Here is a 20,156-nt window from a genome sequence, read left to right as displayed (position 1 = left end):
TCTAGAAATACAATATCTAAATTGAAGACAGGTTTTTTTCAGCTTCTGTCTCTGCCTGAACAAGCTTTTGAAAGGTGTGTTGCAAGGAAGCACGAACTGAAGTGTACTGAGAAGCTGCTGTATGGAGGCATGCGAAGTGAGAACTCACAGGAGACAGAGGCTTGAATTTGACATACATAACAATATAATTTTAATACTTACTATGCAGCCTTGAATAAATGTTTTTTAATAACATTTTTGCCTAGATCTAGGATTGAAGTTGTGCAAACAGCGATGTGGGAAGTTTTTCTTCACGTTCTTCCTCCTGTGTTGTAAGGCAGTCAGGAAAGATGGGTCTGTGAGTGCAAGCACAGGTGTTGACAGAGTTAAATATGCCACTTTCTCAGAATGGCATTTTGTGGGGACATTGTGACTTTCCAGACAGTGTTTGTTACTAGGGAAATATCTTCAGGTGTCTGACCATAACCTGACAGACCAATGGACATGCCAACTTTAGGAAGAGCTTGTGTGCCTGGATGTTTGTTTTATTGTTCCAACTTTACTGGGGGGGGGGGTTGGAATTAAATGGTCTTCAAGGTCCCTTCCAACCCAAACCATTCTATGATTCTGTTCTATGATTGTGATTTATGTGGAAAAACAGTTCTAGCTTTGCATTACAAAATAGTAGAGACTATACTTTTGGAAATTCACGGTGAAAATGCAGAAGTTGCTTCTCTTTATAAAAAAAAAAAAAAAAGTCCACCTGGAACCTGTTACTTTGCAGTAAGTCATAAAAGCTAGTCAGGTTAGAAATGTACCAGGAGACAAAACAAAAGACTTACTGTGCCACATTCAAATCCTGATGTAGGTGTACAGTTCCGGTTGTCTCATCTCAGAAGGGGTGTAATCAGCTGTAAAAGGTCCAGAAGAGGACAGCAAAGATGTTCAGATAAGGAACAGCTTTGTATGGAATGATTGAGCAGGCTGGGGACTGCACAAGGGCAATTAAACACAGATACAGACTGCACGCATGTTTTTCTGGTCCAAGACCTAAGGGGGGCATGAGGTGCTCCAGGTTCCAGCCAAACCGAAGGAAATGGTTCTATGTGTCAGCTGTCCAGTGCGTGAAGATCTCTTCATTAAAGCACATTGTGGATGTGGAGTGACTGCAGGAGACTGGACTAAGCAAGAAAACAAAACAACAAAAAAGCCCCACCCCATAACATGCTCAGGAGATTGCTTGAACTGGAAAAATTCAGAAGCTTGGAAAATACTTAGGGGAACAAGGGGAACTCTCAAAAACTATCACACAAGTGCTTCCCCCCCCCCCCCCCCCCCCCCCATTTTCTTCTGACTGTCAGGGAAATTTTTTTTTTCCATGCTGTTTTGTTTTCCAGCTATTGAGGGTCTTGGATGTATTTTTTTAGATAAAGTAATTCTTCAGAATTAATACTACTTAAATTAGGAAAAAAAAATTAACATCTGTAGATGAAGAGTACATTTAGGCTGCTGTTTAAATTCTGAAGGAAGATACGGGTGAAAGAGATGGTAACACTCACTGGTGTGACTTTCATCTTTTCTTTTGATTGTAAAGGTGAAGGTCAACCCTGCAGTCTCACCAGCAGTCTGGCACTTGCAGACCTGTACATGTTTTGATATGAATTGGGGCACTGGAAAAAAGACATATGAGTAGGGGTGTGACTATCAGTCTAATTCTTAAATTTAATTTTGCTGTCTGTTTTTGGAATAATTATTTTTTCTTTTAATTCTTTTTATAAAGATTTTATACTTTAAAAGAAAAGTGGTTTAAAAACAAAGAACTTGTAAGTGAATTTTTCTCATGTTGTCACATACATATAAAAAGCTTTCATGTAATTTTTATAAAGTAAATTTTAAAGTGGTTCACTGTTTTTGTATTTCACAAATGAAATTTTCCTCTCTTCTTGCGTCGTTCTTCAGTATTTATGGTTTGAGATTTCAAAACCAAAAAAGTAAGGCAACCTCTAAATGCATATAGGCATACTCTGTTATCCACTGATACATTCCCAAAAGTATGTCACTTGGCAAAACATTTTTTTCCTATAAAAATGAATGTAATTCATAAGTTCCCTGTTATAGTATGAATTTACAGGAACAGCGTAGATGATATGGCAGATGCAAAAGGGGCATTGTCAGCTGGCAGCGGAGCTGGCCTTCTGGAATGGAGCGCTGTTCTGAGATCTCCCCTGCTTCAGCTGCGAGCCTGCATGCTCAGCCACTGCCCTTTTCTGTCCTTCACCCTTAATTAGCTTTATTTTGAATCATATTGCAAAGGTCTTTGAAAATACTACCATTCAGGAAACAACATGAGTGCTTATCCTAGAAGACTTGCTTAAGGTCTTCAGTCTCAGGTGGAGCAGCTGAGCACTTTAGTAAAGGTTATTCTTTCCAAAAAGATGGCATTTCTTTTAGCTGACCTTGCTCATGTTTCCATCTTTCACATTATATATACAGTCCCTGTGAACTTGATTTGTGTGTATTCAAGTCCCTGCATGCATTCCCCTCCCTTGCATCAGTTCTGATGGAGAAAAAATTGCTTTGCTGTCTGCTTACCCCAGTCGCTTCATATGTGAGACTGATGGCAGCTAGTGGAGCAGGACAGTAAATGATTGCTGATGGAACGCTAAGGGAGAAAAATGGCAGAGGCATTTAGGATCTTGCTGTACACCATCAAATGTGTTTGGTTTCTTCAGAATAACCTTACAAACCATTTGTCTGTGACTATGCAGTCTCATCAGCCTATATTTACAGGATATGGTACTGCACTGAGTGGGTTGATCGTGCCTTGGTTGAGCCTGGCACCAAGCAAGCTTCGGGTAGATTTAAGTTTAAATCAGTCAGTTTGAATCTGTGGCTTGTGTACAGTCCTATCCATAGCTGAGCACTGGGTGGAAATGGCAACTTATTTCCGTCTTCAAAGGATGTCTAAATTCTGGGCTGTCCCAAGTAGGCCTTAGGAAGGGAGGGAATGAAGATGGGTTGCGGGAAGTTACCAGCATGGGTGGATTTTTGTGAAAACAAAGAATTCTTCAAGGAGCTTTGTCTGCAATAAATTAGACCTACGAAAACTATAAGCTGTGTGCAAATTCATATTTGTTAGAACTAAAATATATGAGGGTGGCATTCTGTCCCCAAAACAGTATTCAAATATTTTACCAAAAAAAGTTCATTTGTTTTTTTCTCCCTTGTTTAAACCATCACCTGTTCAGTCTCGAGGGTATGGGTGACTGCTAGTGCTGTCAAATGCTGGGGTGGTGGGGGAATGATTTCTGGCTGCTGCTCTGCACTTGGCTTTTTTCAGTCTGAAGCTTGAGTGACAGCGAGAACTTTCTCAGCAGGAGTCAGATGAGATTAAATGCCTGTTTTAATGATGACTATATAGGAATTCAGTGAGAGAGGGTCCCTGCAGTATACCAGAATGCAGTAGAAAGCCAACTAGTGGGGCTTATTACTGAAAAATCCTCTTCTGTCAACTACCGTTCAAGGGGAACAAGTTCTCAATCCATAATCCCAGCAAGAGTCAAATGGGTGAACTGGAAGCAAGGAACACAAGAGCATGTTAGTAATTCTGCTGAAGTCTGGCGTTCACGGGTTTAAGTAGCTCCGGTGACTTAAAGGTGCTACACTTATCCTGACCTTCTCCTAGCGTATACAAGCAGTATATTCTGTATTCGTAGGCCAAATGTCATGCTTTTGTTGTCCAGGGACAGCAAATTCTCTATGAACTGCCCTTTAGAGGGGAAAAAAAAATAATAAAAATCTCAGTTCTTTTTAAAGCACACAGCAGTAATTAAAAACAAAGTGAAATAATACCCATAAGCACAGCACCCAAATCCATATCTTAGTGAAGGCGTGTAAGTTTGAAATATTTAAATTATGATCTTTCCTTGCTGGTAAAAAACTGTTTTGAGCAAGAACGGAAGTCACCTAAATTACCCCAGTCAAAGGCAAGCTCCAGGAGTTGGTTATGCTGCTGCCATCTAACAAAAAGAATGGAAACAGCAAGGAGTTCTGAGCGAAGGGGTTCTAGTGTCATCTGCCTCTCAGGACCTAGGAGGAGAAGACTCAAGATTTGTGAGTGTTTAAAGAAAAAAATAATATATATCTATCTTTACATTTTTTATAGTGCATAAAATGGCAAGATATTCCAGGAAAGGAAGCACTGAAGATGCTGAGAAGAAAGAATGAGGAATATTTGAATTCAAAGAAGAATTAAAGACTTAGAAGTAGTTATGTTTCAGAGAACTGTGCCTACAGAAGCACTGCTACTGGAATACCTTTCTGACAAGTCTGTTCTTGTCTGCGTTTAGATAAGTCTTCTGAGTTCTGTGCAGTTTGATAATTCTTCTTCCACTTGCTTTTTTCCCCATTCTTCTTTAGCTCCTAAGATCCATACTGAGGAATACAAAGGATCCAGGAGGACGCTGTTATTTCATTCATAGGACTCATGCATTTCTTCTTTTAGACATTTTTAAAAACAATTACGCAGTTGCAAATTAGTTTGTTACTGTTTGCAAGAGATATTTCTCTCATGCTTTCAAGATACTTTGCCTGTGCTTGTGGATAGATGTTGTATTGATTGGCCTATTCAGTCTGGATTTTTTGGTGCAGTCTTATGTGCTCAGCAAAACTACTTCATTGCTATTACTTCTCTTGGGAAAAAAAGGAGGAAGAAAGCCCTTTCCTTTTAAATTCAGCAATGAGAAGATAAGGCTGCATGTCTCTGAATGGCTCTCTAATGACTCCCCAGTGTAAACAGGCAAGAGTTACTCAGAAACAGTCTGGGTAGCAAAACAGGGGAGCTGTATTTGTCTCTTCCTTCTCTTGTGGCATACTTGCTGAATGCAAGAGAAAAATTATTCTGTGTCAGAAAAAATGTGCAACTGCGATTTTTTTTTGCACTTGTAGAGGTATCGGGGCAAATGCTGCTTTTGCTCAGATGAGGGAAAAAAGGAATTCTGTTCCCATTCCAGTCAGAGCTCAGTTATGCGATGGCTACTGGAGACACAGGGCATGTAATGGCTGGAGTTGTCTGGGGGGGATGCACAGCACTCCTGGTTCTGCTGGGCAAGCATCCCCTGAGCTGTTGCTGTAAGGAAGCAAACCTGGGCTCTGGCTCTAACAAGCCTGTGCAATGGGGAGGGTGGCAAGAGGTTTCTTTCAGCTCCATGTGTGTTCCTGTAGAGGTTGTATTGTTAGTGGTGTCAGCTGTTGTTCCCTTGCCTCCCTTGAGTGTAAGCAACAGCATCGTGTCTCCTCTCTCTCTGGAGCTAGAGGCTGAGTCTGTCGTGCCTGTTTTAATTTGTCTAGATGCCCTTTTTCATTGCTTTAACTTTATAGGTATAATTGCTTAATAGAAACTTCCTTGTGAAGTGCCTCTAATTGTCCTTCAGAATGAATGCTGTTAAGAAGAACTAATAAAGAACCAAAATGGTCGTCTACAAAATCAATTTCTATTTCAGAAGTTAGGAGAGATGGAGAATTAGTTCCTCTGAGAAGCTTACTTTCTTTGTTCATAGAAGCTTTCCCTGATTTCCCTTTCCAAAGAGGCAGCTTTTCCCTATGTTTATATCAGAAGAGCATTGAGTTCTTAGAGTTCTGCTCCAGAGTTCTGCATACTTCTGGCATTTTGTGCTTCTAGTCAAGTTACTTCTTTCCATAGCAGATGTGTCAGGTCACTGGCTTGTGTACCTGCCCCATTGCTGGAGCAGTGCACCTCAGTGCTGGAGAGTTCTTAACCAAGATGTTTTTTTTCTGCCCCCACCCCCCAGTTCCCTTCACGTAAGGCAGATCCCTGTGGAGTTAATACTTTGTCTAGCAAGACCTGAAGAGTTATTGTTTGTGTGGTTGGTGGTTCAGGTTTGTAGAATTGATGCCTATTAGTTCCAAGGCACATCTTCTTATGCTTTTTGTAAGATCTTAATTTCTTTTGCCCCAACATTACAAAGACGTACTGTATGTTGACCTTAATTTACCAAAGTGTTTTTAAAATTTATCTGCCACGTAACGCAACAGTACACATTGTTTCAACTATTTCCTATACATACCTAAAGGAAGTATTGCTGAACGTTATTTGTGGTGCAGAATATTTTGAAGTACCTTTGGGAAGGTAAAGAAAGTGTTTATACAGCCCTGGTAGGCAACCAGGAAGGCTACTTATGCCAGAGTACACTGCATAACCTTTGGAAAAATCAAGAAAGCAGCGTGAAATACTAGACTTTTATTTAATTCTCATCTGATGGCTTGACAGTTGGAGGTCTTTTTTAAAGTAGTGTGTAGTGCACAGCCTATCATCTCAGCTCCTGTGTGAGTAGGCGGAAGATACTGGGGCCAGCTAAAGGGCACCAAAAATACCTGTTGCCTCCTATGCAAAGGAGTTCAAAGCAACAGCACAAACCTACTTGCAGGAGAGAGGTCCAGAGAGGCTGGCGTTCATATCCTGCTCAGCTAAGATTAACTAGCTGCAGAAATTTCTTTTGAAGGTTAGGATGAAGGTGTAGCAATGCTTATTTCTAGGCAGAGAACATTCTCCTTGGGAGCTCAGGGTAGGTTCAAAAAGTTTAAAGAGTACTTCATCACTGCCAGCTCTTGCAATATTCGTAACTACCCTACCTCCTATCAGTGCGGAGGCCAACTGGGCCTCCAGTACCTGCTTGAAGAATATCCTGTAGATTTGGGATATGTTTAAGAGTAGCAAGATGTGCTCAGTGCCTCGTTGTTGGTTCACGGTCTTTGTGCAGGCGGTGCTCTTGCCATGTGTGTTTCTTGTATTGAGACTTGTATGGCTGCTGCCTTCCTTATCTATCGCTCAGTAACTTTGAAGCATAGGCAGCTGCTTGCTAATGAAATCTGTGTGCGTGACCATAATGAAGAAGGGAGTGTTAATTACCAGGGTAACCCCAGCGGGATGTATGGATCTGTCTGCCAGCACTGCTATCCACGTATGGATCTTCTCCTCTGGGGTCTTGCACGTGTTCGTTCAGAAATACGCTACCTGGGGGTCCCTTCTGGTGAAGGGCTACCAAGCAATTGTTTCTTTACTGCCTTCATTTTGACTGTGGGGAGTTACCAGGGCTCCTGTTCTGCAATTAAGCCCTAGTAGATGCTGTTTTAAAATGAAGATTTCCAGTCTTTCAGGCATGAGGACTGTGCATGATCAGCCTGCATGCACAGGGTGCTGTGCGGAACTTCGGTGACTGGAAGGCAAGAAGCTCACTTTCCTGTGTCTCCCGCACTTATGTTATCTGCTCCCATGGCCTTGTCTTACAATATTAGGATATCTCCTAGCAGTAACTTTCCTTTGTACTTTAGGAGTGTGCTTGGCACATGTCTTTTGTCTCCGACCCTGAGTTCCTGCATCATCTTCTCCTGTGCCCTTGTTATGCATTCATTCAGCAGGCTTCCTTAGCCTGTACTGCTGCTATTTCTGTCTGTCACCTGGTGAGCAGGGCTTGAATTTGCTCCTCACCTGCTACTTGGGGTCCCCTGGGGGTGACGGTGGATATATCAGCCTGCTGCTGCACTCCACTCCTGTGGTTGCAGCAGTCCTCTGGGCTGCAGAGCTGGTGCAAAATAGTCACTCTGTTGTCTCCAAGTAACCTGAGATCAAGGTGGAGGCATGATGACAAGGGACATCTTACTTCTCTCCTTCTCTCAATGAGTTAATTTTCAATAGAGTGGAAAGATACTGACTTTTTTCTTACCAGGTGATGTTCCCCTGCATTCCTTTACTTGCAGAAGCACCCCAGGAGCCTGAGGAACAATAGTGCATGTATGAATGGAGCTGGAGGTCAAGCCACTGAGCCACTGTGCTCTTTAATGTGGGAGGGAGCCTCACAGTGTATCTGCTTGCATCAGTTAAATTCCATTGGTTTGAATCCCTCTGTAAACTAGTGAGAAAGATTTGGGTGATGGCAGTGTATATTTCTGCATGATATTTTTCTGCTGGCTGGGGATATTTTGGGTCACATTCCGCAGGCCGTCCTCAGTACCTAATGAAGTTCGCTGTCCCTGAAGTTTTAAGCCTTTACATGTGATTGCAGGATAGGAATTTTAGCAGGAAAGTATGGTATAAAGGGCCGCGTTAAATTTACTTATTGCTGCCCAGTTTTGTTGGAAATCAAAAAACAGAACTGTACCTCTGGCTTTTTGGAAGAACAGTGGGATTTTGGTATGTGGTTTTTTTGCTTCTTTTTTTTTTTTCCTAAATGCAAACATTTACATTGTACCATATGTTTTGCTTTTTGTTTTTATCCCCAAGTGGTGGAGGATGCATTAAATATCTGCCCTCAAATGCTCTTCTAGCTTTCCTTGTCCTTTATGTTACTTCCTAGCCAAACCTCTCACCTCAGATCACATTCCTTCAGACTTCTCTGCTTTCGTGCTTTCTGCCATGCCTTTTACTGCAGCTGGGAACCTTTGCACCTTCATAATCACAGGCATCACTGTTCCTTTTTTCCTTCTTTCCTTCCTTCTCTATCAGTCCCACATAGCTGCATCCTTCCTACCTGTATTACCTCTAGGAAATTCCCAGGCTACCTCTAGTATGGGGAGCGGAGCAGCTGTACTGAGCTATCGCTGTACCTCTCACTTGACCTGGCTCCTAAAGCTTACACAGATGTCTTTGTTTCTTCCTTTCTAGCCTGCAGCCTGGAGCTAAAACTGCTGGCGTTGTGATTGCTTTCTTAGCCCCAATGTGAGTGCAGGAGTGGTGACAAGCCTGCATGTCAGGGGTTCAGCTGGAATTGCACCTTGCTGTAACATCCTTGGGTGAGCTCCATACCCAGGCCCAGTGAGAGCCTCGTGGCCAGCTGCCATACAAAACAAGATTCCAGTTCTTTCTGCCAGATTTGAGGGAATGTGTACTCTAGTTTCACAGATAGGTCTTGTCTTCAGTGAATTTAAATAAGGAAGCCAAAGTCTTGTTTACGTGTGCAGAAAAATGAAGCCAAGCTAGGAAAGGGCAAGAAGCTGTAGTGCTAGAGGGTACCTTAACATCAAATACCTTAATTCTTGCCATTGAAAAAGGAGTAATTTAAAGTCAGGTTAAGTATATGTACATAGGATGATTTGTTTGGATTTCAAAGATAGATTAGTGAAACTGGGTGAAGTCACCAAGAACATCTGAAATGAAGAAGAGACAATTTTTGCTACTTGCCAAATATTTCATTTCTAAGTTTGGGAGTTTTACGTTAATTCTCCTGCCTAGTAACAGGGGGGGAAGAAGATGAATGCAAATTAGAATGATGACAGTGCAAATTTAGCATCATCTGGGAGAACTTCTGTAGAAGTTATTTGAAAAAAAAAAAAAGACTTTTGATCATCAGTGAAGCTCAGTAACAGGGATATGCTGTAGTTGTACAGAGGGAAATATTCTATAGGAGCTTTCTGAAAGAATAATATTCTGACTCTCACTTTCTTAGAAACTTTATGCAAATACTTTTTTTCATTTTGTTGTATTCTTTTATGTATTTGACATCACCTATTGTGCCATGATTGTGGCTTCTGCTTAGCTCTCTTTAAAAATGTATTTTTGAAAAAGGGTTTGGAAACTTAGCACTATGGAATTTTATTTGAAGGTTTATTTCTTGAGACTCATCATAGCATAATTGCATTAAGTACAGGATATTGCAGCCTTGTAATTCCCGGAGACCGTTGAAGAGTTTGGTAGCATTTCCTGGTGCTTGGAGTGTGTGCAGCGTTCCAGAGACTGGCAGGCTGCCCCTGTAGGCCTTTCTCTCCATCCTTTGAAATGTTGAAACATCCACTTGTCACTGCTGCAGGCAGGATCTTGTGCTAGTTGGACCTGAGTCTGATGTAGTGTGGCAATTCTTGTCACTTCAACACTGCTTTTGATTCTTCTGCTGGTGTAAAATGTCTGTGTTGTGTTGCATGTACATTCATGCTGCTGGACTGTGCTTGGAAAGATGCAAGATAAGGTTTGTGAACTTAACTTCTCTCTCCTTTATTAAAAAACAAACAAAACCACTGCAGTTTTCTTCCCTGATTTAGGCTCTTAAACCACTCCAGTCTGCAAATGGGCTGTGCACCTGAACATCCCACAGACTTCAGAGGATGTGAGATTCTTTATGTTTAGATTATTAAATAGGGATTTTTAAGCCTTTATGTCTTCAGGTAGGAGAAAGTTGGCAAGGATAAATTTTTCTTGACATGGTAATGCACTCATTTGATGAAGTTTCTGGGTGAACATAAATAATGTTCTCCAGAAAGGAGGGGCATTTTCTATTGTGGTAATGCAGTTACAGTAAAGCATCCACATCTCAAGGGAGAGTCTTCAAACACAGTGCTTTGTTAACCTAACCTAGTACTTTGTTAGCCTAAAAGAGGCTTTAAAGTTGTGTTTCCTAACCTTCTTTACTGATCAGCTGGAAAACAGATAATGTGGAGACTAATCTTGTTTTCTTCTGGATGTGCTTTACTGCATCTGCTCGCAACCTAACGTTATGGAGCTGCCGTCAGTCATTGTGCTTGTCGCTAAAGAAACCTACAATTCCTTTATGGCTTTCTAAGGTCTTGATAGTGTTGTTATTGAGTATCTTTGAATAACTAGTTGAATTTGACACGCTTAGGAAACATGCCAGAGGGTAAAACAAACATCGCTCCCATTCTTTCGAATGGCAGCTGAAGTGGCAGTGAAGAGGTCTGTGAAGAATGTGACCTCATCCCTTGGCCTGCCTCCAGCTTCCACTTCACTGTGGAAATGAAAACCTAGGAAAGGAGCTACAAGTTCCTATACTATGCCACATCTTCCCCCCCCCACCCCCCCAAGTGAAGCAAAAATGCTTTGAAAGAGACATATGTGGCTACAGATACCTGTACTGTGCATCTTACAGTACATATCCACTGCCTGATTCGGTTGTTAATGTTGGTGATAACAAAACTTCCACTGGCCTCATTCTGGGGACATTCAGGTGGTTAATGTTTGGCATATGTCGTAGAGACAGAGTTGCATCTCTCTGATTAACTTTTTGTTTCTTTAACAAGAAGTTGTTTCTTGTTGGTTTGATTGCAGAAGAAAGGCACACAGGGTGCACGCAGGTTATATTCAGTTGGGGTTGGGGGAATCTAGTAGGACCTAGGTAACTTTGTAAGCATTGGGCATCCAGATTTGTAATCAGAGCATTGGTTGCACGCTAGGGTGAGAGAGATCCTTGGGGTCTTCTGCTTTTAAAGTCCAGTGTGTAAAATCTTTCTACCACTCTTCCCAGTAACTGCAAAATTTCTTCCAAACTCGTCTTGGTACAGGACCTGAATCCTATGCGCCAGTGTTCCTTTTAAAATCTTTCATTAATAATAGAGACTGAGAGTACACTGAGTTGCAAATGAGCCAGTTTTGGATTGATGCAGTGAGACAAGGTGAGCCTTGGCATTTTCTTTCCCCTTCTTTTCTGCTATTCTGCAACACAAGCCAGGTTTAGTCTCATGATGAGGGTCATACACCCAGCTATGTTAGTCAGGTTGTTCAGCCTTACGACTGCAGCTCCAGTGTTAAATTGATGTAAAGCTAACTTCTGTATTTGTACGTGTTAATTTTGCATGTTATGACTTATGGTGTTCCAAACCATAAGGTGATAATTTTTGGAGAAGCAGATGAGAGAGAGAATGAATTCTTGTGCAGGAACAGGAACCTATAAGAAAAGTGCAGCAGATTTTCATTTTTTTAAAAGTATTAGACTGTGATTGTATTTGATTTTGGATTTTTTAACTAGGCAAGCTGCTTCACTCTGCTTCAGACAAGTGGTCCGTAAAATGAGTATATCATCGCTCATCTTACCACAGCATTCTACATTTTAATGAGACTCTGAAGCCCTTTGAACTCCTATTTTGATTGGAGCTTCACAGTTATAAGGTGTTATAACTGAGGTATACCGGGTTTTTAATTTTCATTCTTTTACAGAAACGTTATCTTAATGTAATTTTGTGTTATATTTGCTGTACTATAGAGCCTGTAGGTCAAGCTGCTCTCATTAGAGTGTATGGGCCACAGGAAAATGACAGGAATGTTAGTGTGTCACATCTTGGAAAAAATGAAAGACTTGAACAGTTTTTTTTTTTTTTTTTAATCATGTAGATTGCAACAAAGTTATTTTCTGTACTAGCAATTATTGGATGGAGTGACCTTTACCAACTTCTGACATTGATGTAGTGGAAGGGACATTTTTCCACTTGACCTTTATTCAATGTGTCGGCTTGTCCTGTAGCACAAAATGAGTTGCAATTGACAGATTTGATGGAACACTAACTTGACAGGAGCTTATTGTTTGGAAGCAGATATGTGTTGAAATGTGAAGCCTCTAGTAAATAACATGAGAAAAGTTATTTTCATGTCCTCTGTCACTGAAGAATGTCTTGCTTAGAAATGACCACTGCCAGAATTGCAATCTGAACACCGATTAACTGAGAGTCTAGCAACACACACTTCAAAATAGTGGTATTTTACAGTCAAATCTATTGTTTCGACTCTTTCTCCTCTTGTCATTGTTCTGTAACCAGTTAGTGATATTTTTAACCTTGTTTCTTGTCTTAAAATCTCTGTCCATAAAAGTAATGAGACATAAAAGTCAGATGAACAGCTTTCAATATACCATGATATATATATATATATTTATATATATATACACCATTTCTCCTGAGAGGACCGTATATGTTGACTAGGTTGGTTATTTATATGTTAAAGAAAAATTTGTCATATAATTCTGGGAAGAGAGAAATACTCTGTGTGGGGAGGAACAGAGAGCTATGAGCATGTGTTAGGGTGAGGGTGGATATTGTGAAGAGAACTGTAAAAAGAAGGCCAAGCTGTCTCTGCCCCACTGCTCCAGCTGTGAAGTACGGGGGACAGCTTCTATTCAGACCTGTTGAAATAAAGCTTTTTGAGTTGAAATTTAAAAGCAAAGAACAAAAGCCAGTTGTTTCAGGTGTCTTCATGTAGTTCGGGTACTTGGTTGAAGGTTTGATGTTTCTTGTAAGCAGAAATAATTCCACTTTGCAAAATAGGGAAGGCGAAGTTGTAGTGGAATCCAGGATCTATTTGGGACTTTTCAAGTGATAAATTATCATGACTTTGGAAAACTACTAAGCAGCAGGACTGATAAAAGAGCAGCAAATACCATCTGTCTTATCTACATGTTTTACCACAGTTCTTCCTAAGCTGTCCAGTTGAGGTAAAGTAAAAAGGAGCTGAATGGCTGTGGGAGGGGAAAGCAGATATCTTCTATTGTATTTGCAGGAGGTATTTGCAAAAAAAAATATTTATAGAGGTTGCTGTTTAGACACATCCATTTAATCCTTGCTTGTTATTTTAAAGACAGGGCTCAAACAATATCAATAGCAGAGGATGCTGCTGGACAGAATCAAGGTGGGATGCTGGATGGCAATGTTTATTTTGCTATGGTAGAACAGCCTCTTCTGTATTTGTGGAAAACGGTTGAGGTGTTGTGGATGTACTAGAATAGTGTGAAGTTCACAACAAAATTCACTATTGTAGAAACACTATTTAATTGTAGCTCATGTGGAAGGTAAATATTAGTTATTGGGAAGCTGTATGCTAATAAACTTATTTCTTGCAGCGCTTCCATTTGTGGTTAACACATGCTACAGAAAAGAGCAGGCTTTAGTGCATTTGTTTTCCATGCTTGCAGGAGATGTTTGTGGAGCTTAGCTGCAGGGCTGAAGCAGAACCCACGCCTTCTGTGCTGCAGCTCTAGGGCCTACAGTACTACACTTGAAATATGTCCCGTCTTTTGTATGTGAGTTCATACGAAAATGGCAAATCCCATGCCCTTTCTGGAGCACATGATTTTCTGAACCCTTCAGGAGAGGATGGCAATAGCTGGCAGGTGCTCTTGCCCTTACCTCTGCAGGCCAAGCCCCATCAAACTCCGCTCCTCTTTGCCCTTCCCTCCTGGCTCTGGTTCTCACCTGGCTCTCAGGCAAGGCATCCGCCCGACTGGCAACTTGAATTTCCAGCCCGGGGAGGCTCTAATGAGCAGGTGGAGAGGCTGCTGCAGGCGATGAAATGCTGCAGGCTCAGGCTGAAAGAAGGCAGCCAGCCTGTGTTCAGAGTTTTCACATTTAGCCGTGCTAAGCAGGGAGAGCACTGAGACTGCCCTGGCATTGCTCTTCTCTGCTGGGGCAGGACATGCGAGGGCTTTTCTGTGGAGCAGAGCCCTCTGCAGCAGGAGGATGGAGGGAGCTGAGCTTCCTCGCAGCTGCTGTGCTTGAGCGGAATCCGCTGCTGCCACATGAGCTCGGCGCAGCCGGGCCTCAGGTCCTGCTTTGGGGTCTTGCTTTTGGGGTCCGTGGGACGTCCTCTTGTTCTTAACCCTGCTGCTGAACGGGGACCTAAGAGCAGGTAAAGGTCTGTGGGGCACTCGAACAGCCTTGTGGTCATCTCTCTCCACACTGATCCGCTCTGAGATCCTGTTGTGCAGCCCTGCAGGTGCTTTGTGCGTGGGGAGGGTAACTCCTGCCAGAAACACCTCCACAAGTTCTGCGCTGGGACTGGGATGGGAGGGACAGCTGCAGAGCCAGGATGAAAAGGTCATAAAAGTGAAAAATGTGTAAAAGGGAGGAAGATGGGGGCAAGGGGACAATGGTTTTTGTTGTTTTAAAAAAAAAAGGACTCCAGACTCCCTTCTTTTCAAATAGGAGAGACTGTGCTTTACCTACTTGTGAAATTACAAGATGAAGAGGTAAGACAGTCCTTTACAGGGAAGAGAGTCCTGTAAAAGAACAAGAAAGGCACTAAGTTTTACAAAAAGGTCAAGTTATGAAAGGGATAATACAGGGTTTCTTGTGCAAGAAGCACTTAATATTGTGTAATTATAGTAATCCTTTTATCTGAAGATCTCACACAGGTGTTAATTAAGCCTAATGATGCCCCCGTGGAGCAATTGTTACAGTCTACATTTTTACAGAGAGAGGACCTAGAAACTGAAAGAAATGGGGTTGCTTGAGATTGTGTAGCAGCACTGGGGAATTGGTGCTCATTAGAGAATACAGCACGACCTCAAGTTGCCTAACAGCCATGGGCAGAACCCTTCCCATGAAACTGTGGTGTATATCCCTACTGGTTTTTCTTCTTCTTCTTCTTTTCCCCCTGAAAATGCAGATACGTGTAGATGCATAAAAGGAAACTCTGGGCAAAGAGTTTCTAGATGGTGTTTCTTGATTATGCATATAAGCCTGTAACTGTTTTTTAATTTTGTTTAAAGGTATACTGGAGATTTTCAGGATCCTGTAATATTTTGGTTAGTATTCAGTGTTTTTGAGAGCCTTATGGGAAGCAGCAAAAAGGAAAACACACCCATGTGGGAGAGGTTTTGTATGGTAATGCTTTCCTTTGTTCACTTCAGCCTTTCCAGTGCAAAGCAGGCTGATAGATTGCTTTGTGAGGTTCCTATGGGGAAATCAAACAACTCGTTAACTTTTTTCTTTCTATCATACTCTTCAAGCTGCTGATAACTTCACAAGAAATACTACAAAAATCTGATGGATGGGTGAGGATAGGAAAACAGAGAATTGCCAGCTCTGCTTTGCACCCTGTCGCCCCCAGCGTACAGACTGGATCATTTTTAAATGACTGTGTTGTGGTGGAAATCCCAGTTTTTCAAAGCTTTGTTCCCGACATGAAGAACACACAGCTACCATTGAAGGAAGTGTGTTACATCTGCTTGTCTTCCATAAGATGTTGCAGTGAGATGTGCCTGTGTTACAGCTCAGTTTGAGAACGTGTTTTAGTAGAGATGTTTACTTTTCACACTGCTTTGAAACCCCCAAAATTACTACATTTTTACAGAATTTAGTGCCTGTATGGGAATGTCAGATAATATTTAATGTCTTAAAATTTGGACAACTTTAATGACTTGGACAAAGTGTGGTTGAGATACAGCCTTCAGGAAAAAGAGGGATTACAGCATTTACATTTAACATTCTATTATTTTTCCCCTTTTACAGTTGTGTGATCAAACTGCAGTTGCGTTTCACTGCCCAAAATGACTTCAGTTATTTTGTGTTCACCCCATGCATGCATTAGTACCAAAAACAATCTTGAGAAAGTGGTGTTGAAGATGGTATTTAGGAAAGGGTCAAGAGCTCAGTATATGCAAGCCAATAAACTGCATGTGAAGATCAGATAGCTAAAAAGCCTTTTTTTCCTCTGTTTTCCTATCACTGTGTCCTACTAAAATGTAACTTTATTCCAACCTTTGATAAAGTTAAGAATGTGGTTGGGGAAAGGAGGAGGTTTAATGGAGGCCTCTTTGTAAATCAGGCAGTGGATTTCTATGTCAGGCAGAAGTTCAGGAGGAACCAAATCACTGTTGGGAAAGAAAGGAGACTGAAGAAATGGATGTTAGCTGAGATGGAGGGTGTGGGAAGAGAAGAGGATGAAGGGGCAGAGAAATAGAGGAGGCAGAAACTAGGATAGGGGTGTCCCAGAGAAGAGGGAATTGGGTTGCGAAACAAAGTTCGAAAGGACAGTAAGTCACCAGTTGTTGTCAGCAACTATTCTGTATTTAAATGATATCCTTTGTCACTAAATTCAGGTTCCTTCAGCTGGTGGAAATCAGTTGAATCTGAAAACATTTAAAAATATGTAAATCGATTCTGATTTATGGCAGACAAAATAGTCTGAGAACAAATGTCAAATGTTGTAAAATCTTTTCTTTTACTGTTTTCTTTTTTTGGATATGACCTTTTCTGGATGATGTAAAACAGTGCAATTCCTGGGTTCTGGGTGCTAGAATGCTGATGGATGTTGGAAATTGGAAATGTAGCTAGACTGAATTATACTAGCGTCTTTAATAGTTTGTAAACAGTTTTTGGTTTTGCATCTGCTGATGCAGAGTGTATCAGAAAGTGTATCGGTTTAATTCTAGGTGAAGTTTTAATCCTTGAAGGGCATCAGGGATAAAGAAGGAACATTGAAACAGGAAATTAGATGCACGTATTTGAGATTGTATAGACTTTTAAAACTGAGACCTGGAATATGATAAAGCATTGACTATTATTGTGGAGAACTCATGAAGGGGAATGCATGGAGTGAGGGAGGAAAAAGAAAGATTTTGTTCAACTAAAAGCAAAATTCTGTCATCCAAGTACTCATCTATAATGAATGCACTTTTTTTCAGCTCAGTTACCACAAAGACTTCCTTTATCTACTCTCTCTTTTTGTTTCTAGAGCAAAGCTTCAAGTTTCCTTGCAGAGTTTCCCTCTGCAGTTTTCAGAGCAATCAGTTTGAGGTTGTGTCCACACATTTATATTCTCATTATAGTTAACTGTATGTAATATCCATTCTATAAGATGGAATATTTGATACCTTTTCATCAGCGTGCCTCACCATAGAAAGAGGATAATGTCTAGTTGTGTTTTGGTGATGCTGACCTGTAGCTGATAACTTCAGCAAAACTGCAAACCATTTTTTTAGATGTTACAATTGCACAATTTAATATCCACCACATCTTAAAATCTGTGCTATTTTCTTTCAAACTTCAATGTAAAGCAACTCAGCGCCTACTCACTGGTGTTCTTAGCCTAGCACTTGTGTTGCTTTGGTGTGCATTTTTACAGCACAGGTAAAACAGGTTTTTAAGAATATGAAAATAAACCTTGTGGAAAACTCCTTTTATTATCTACACTAGTTTTGTACTTCTGTCACAAAACCAAACCAACCAAACAACAACAAAAAAACCACAAACCTTTCAAACATTCAGACTGTATTTCAGGATGGTGTTCTCAGTATGTTCAGGTGAGACAATAATGAAGGATCCTTTTCTTTGTCTGACAGCTGGAACAAAGAACTTTAGATCCACAATGTGTGCCTAAATAGATCTTGGTACAAAAAATCTCAATGTAATCTGGCTGTCTCTAGTCATAAAATCCTTGTTATAAAAGCCAAGGTGTAGTCCATCAGACTTTCTTTATTTTTTGTAGAGTATTTAGAACTCACTTTGTTGAAATGACAAGTGTCACATAATATAATGCAATTCTTTGTAAAGTATTGCATTGCTTCTTTGTTAATTGGCTGGCCTATCTTCTAATTGATCAGTTGTATTTATTCAGAGGCAGTTAAGAAAGACAGGTATTGGCTTGGACATTCCTGGAGTGAGGAAAGGGATATTGTGGAACAAGATTGAATCCTCTGTTCAGATTAAAATATAGCTGACAGTCATTCATGTATGCGAACAGTGCTGCTGGGAAACCGTTACCGAAGTTCCTCCTCTACCAACTCTAATAAAAGAAGGAGTATTCTTATGGCTGTATTGCAAGCCAAGGAGTCTTGTATTCATTTCTGCTAGCATCCTGGTTTTGAGGGCTCTTTTTCAGAGCAAAATTTAATTCAGAGTAGGGATCTATGCCATTGTGCTGTATAGCCTTACCTCCTTACATTTTTTTCCATTTTTTTTTAATGCAGATTCAGCCTGGAATCAGACATACGTGTTTTTCTTTATTTCTGTACAATTTCATATGTAGTGACAGTACTGTCAGCACTGCTTACAAAATAATGTTGATACCAAATAAAGTGCACCAGCAATCAGCTTGTTTTTCCCTTTAATGTATCTTTCAATGTTATCGTATATTATTTTTACTGTAAAGTCATATTGGAAATGCAGACATCTCAGTGGTTCCACTGGAAATTGATGCTTATAAAAGAATATCAAAAGCAAACAGTCAACAGGGCATTGTTTATTTTGTACGGTGAATTGATTAAAACAGAAATGATGTCTCCAAAAAATGCCGATGCATTGAAACCCTTGTTGTGTTTGAAGGAATTTACAAATGCAGCAAATCCAAAGATAATGACTATCTGGGATAGACACTGCGTGGAATTGTACCGTTATTTTAGTGCAATTACAAAGATGAGTAAGGGCTTGTCATATGCAGAAAATTGTCCATTATTTCAGTAACTGTTAGGCATGTCAGGCACTTTTAAAAATGTAATTACTCCAGCATTTAGCAAATTATGGAAGTGGCTAGTTTATGCTGCAATGCAAAATACTTATTAAATTCTCACTATTAAAATAGTTGCTGTTAAAAACAACTATCAAAATATAGCGTTTTCCAGAAGTTTCCTATAACGGGCAGTGGAGATTTAGCTACTGGTATGATGAAAATATTGTGCACTGTTTTCATCCATACTGGCTGTCTTCTGCTTTGTCTTCTCCATTTGTCTTTTGACTATTGTTTGTTTTGTTGATTGTAGGTTTACTGGAGTAGGATTTTTTTTTTCCTGTTGTTGTCTGAGCCTTGTATGATTGGGTTTTGGCCTACATTGGAGGCTTTTTTGTGAAATGATAGTGGCAAATAATAACTACTTCGCTTGCAGGATAGTCATGTTAGAAGAGATGTGAGTTTATCCAGATCGTCATGATGTGCCTTAAACTCAGCCTAGAAATAACAGCTGTAAGGACAGGTCAGCCTACATCGCTGTCAGGTGATAACAAGTGAGAAAATGTCAGAATACTGATTTGGGTGGTTAACCTTTTAAGTTACTTGGCCAGCATTAGAAAAATGTTGCTTTTCCTATGTTTCTATGGGATGCTCACCCCCTTCCTTTCCCAGAGGCAGCTGGAGGAACCTTTCTGGTTTTGGGGCTTTTTGCTGACCTTCCAGCTGACGTTGATAGTAACTTTACCCACGCCCTCACAAAGCCCACCAAGTCCTATGGACTGTGCCCATAAATCACCTCTCTGTTTAACTCGTATTGCTAGGATATGGAGAACATGTTACAGATTTGAAAGGGAATTTGTCGCCGATGCTTCTGCTGGGGATATTATACGAAATAGGGGCACTGGACAAAACTTAGGCTGAGTCTACACTGTGCTTTCACTGGTGCCCTTCTGGAAAGAATTTTCACACACAGCATAGACTTTTCAATGTTCAAGTGTAGACTGGAGGTGGAAAACCCAGTGGAAAGGAAATTTGATGGTATGTTTTGAGGAAGCATTGGTGAAATTTTTAAGAATTGCACTTTTTGTTCAAAGCCTAAACGAACATTCTCAAATCCAATATGAATTAGAGAGGGAAAATCAATTTCTGCCAATGTGTCAAGCTTCTTTTCATAAGAAGTATAACAGCTGAAATGTGTCTGTTCTTGTATTTTTAAAGCTTTCAG

The 20,156-nt window shown here is 40.6% G+C and overlaps 1 protein-coding gene across 4 annotated transcripts in view; it reads left to right on the top strand.

Annotated features, from left to right (window-relative positions):
• Nucleotides 1–20,156, top strand: part of DISC1 (DISC1 scaffold protein) — a 203,034-nt gene that overhangs the window by 31,370 nt on the left and 151,508 nt on the right. The window lies entirely within an intron of this gene.

Source organism: Anser cygnoides, chromosome 3 (assembly GCF_040182565.1).
Source record: "Anser cygnoides isolate HZ-2024a breed goose chromosome 3, Taihu_goose_T2T_genome, whole genome shotgun sequence".
Taxonomy (NCBI): domain Eukaryota; kingdom Metazoa; phylum Chordata; class Aves; order Anseriformes; family Anatidae; genus Anser; species Anser cygnoides.
This window is presented reverse-complemented; position numbering and strand designations above follow the sequence as displayed.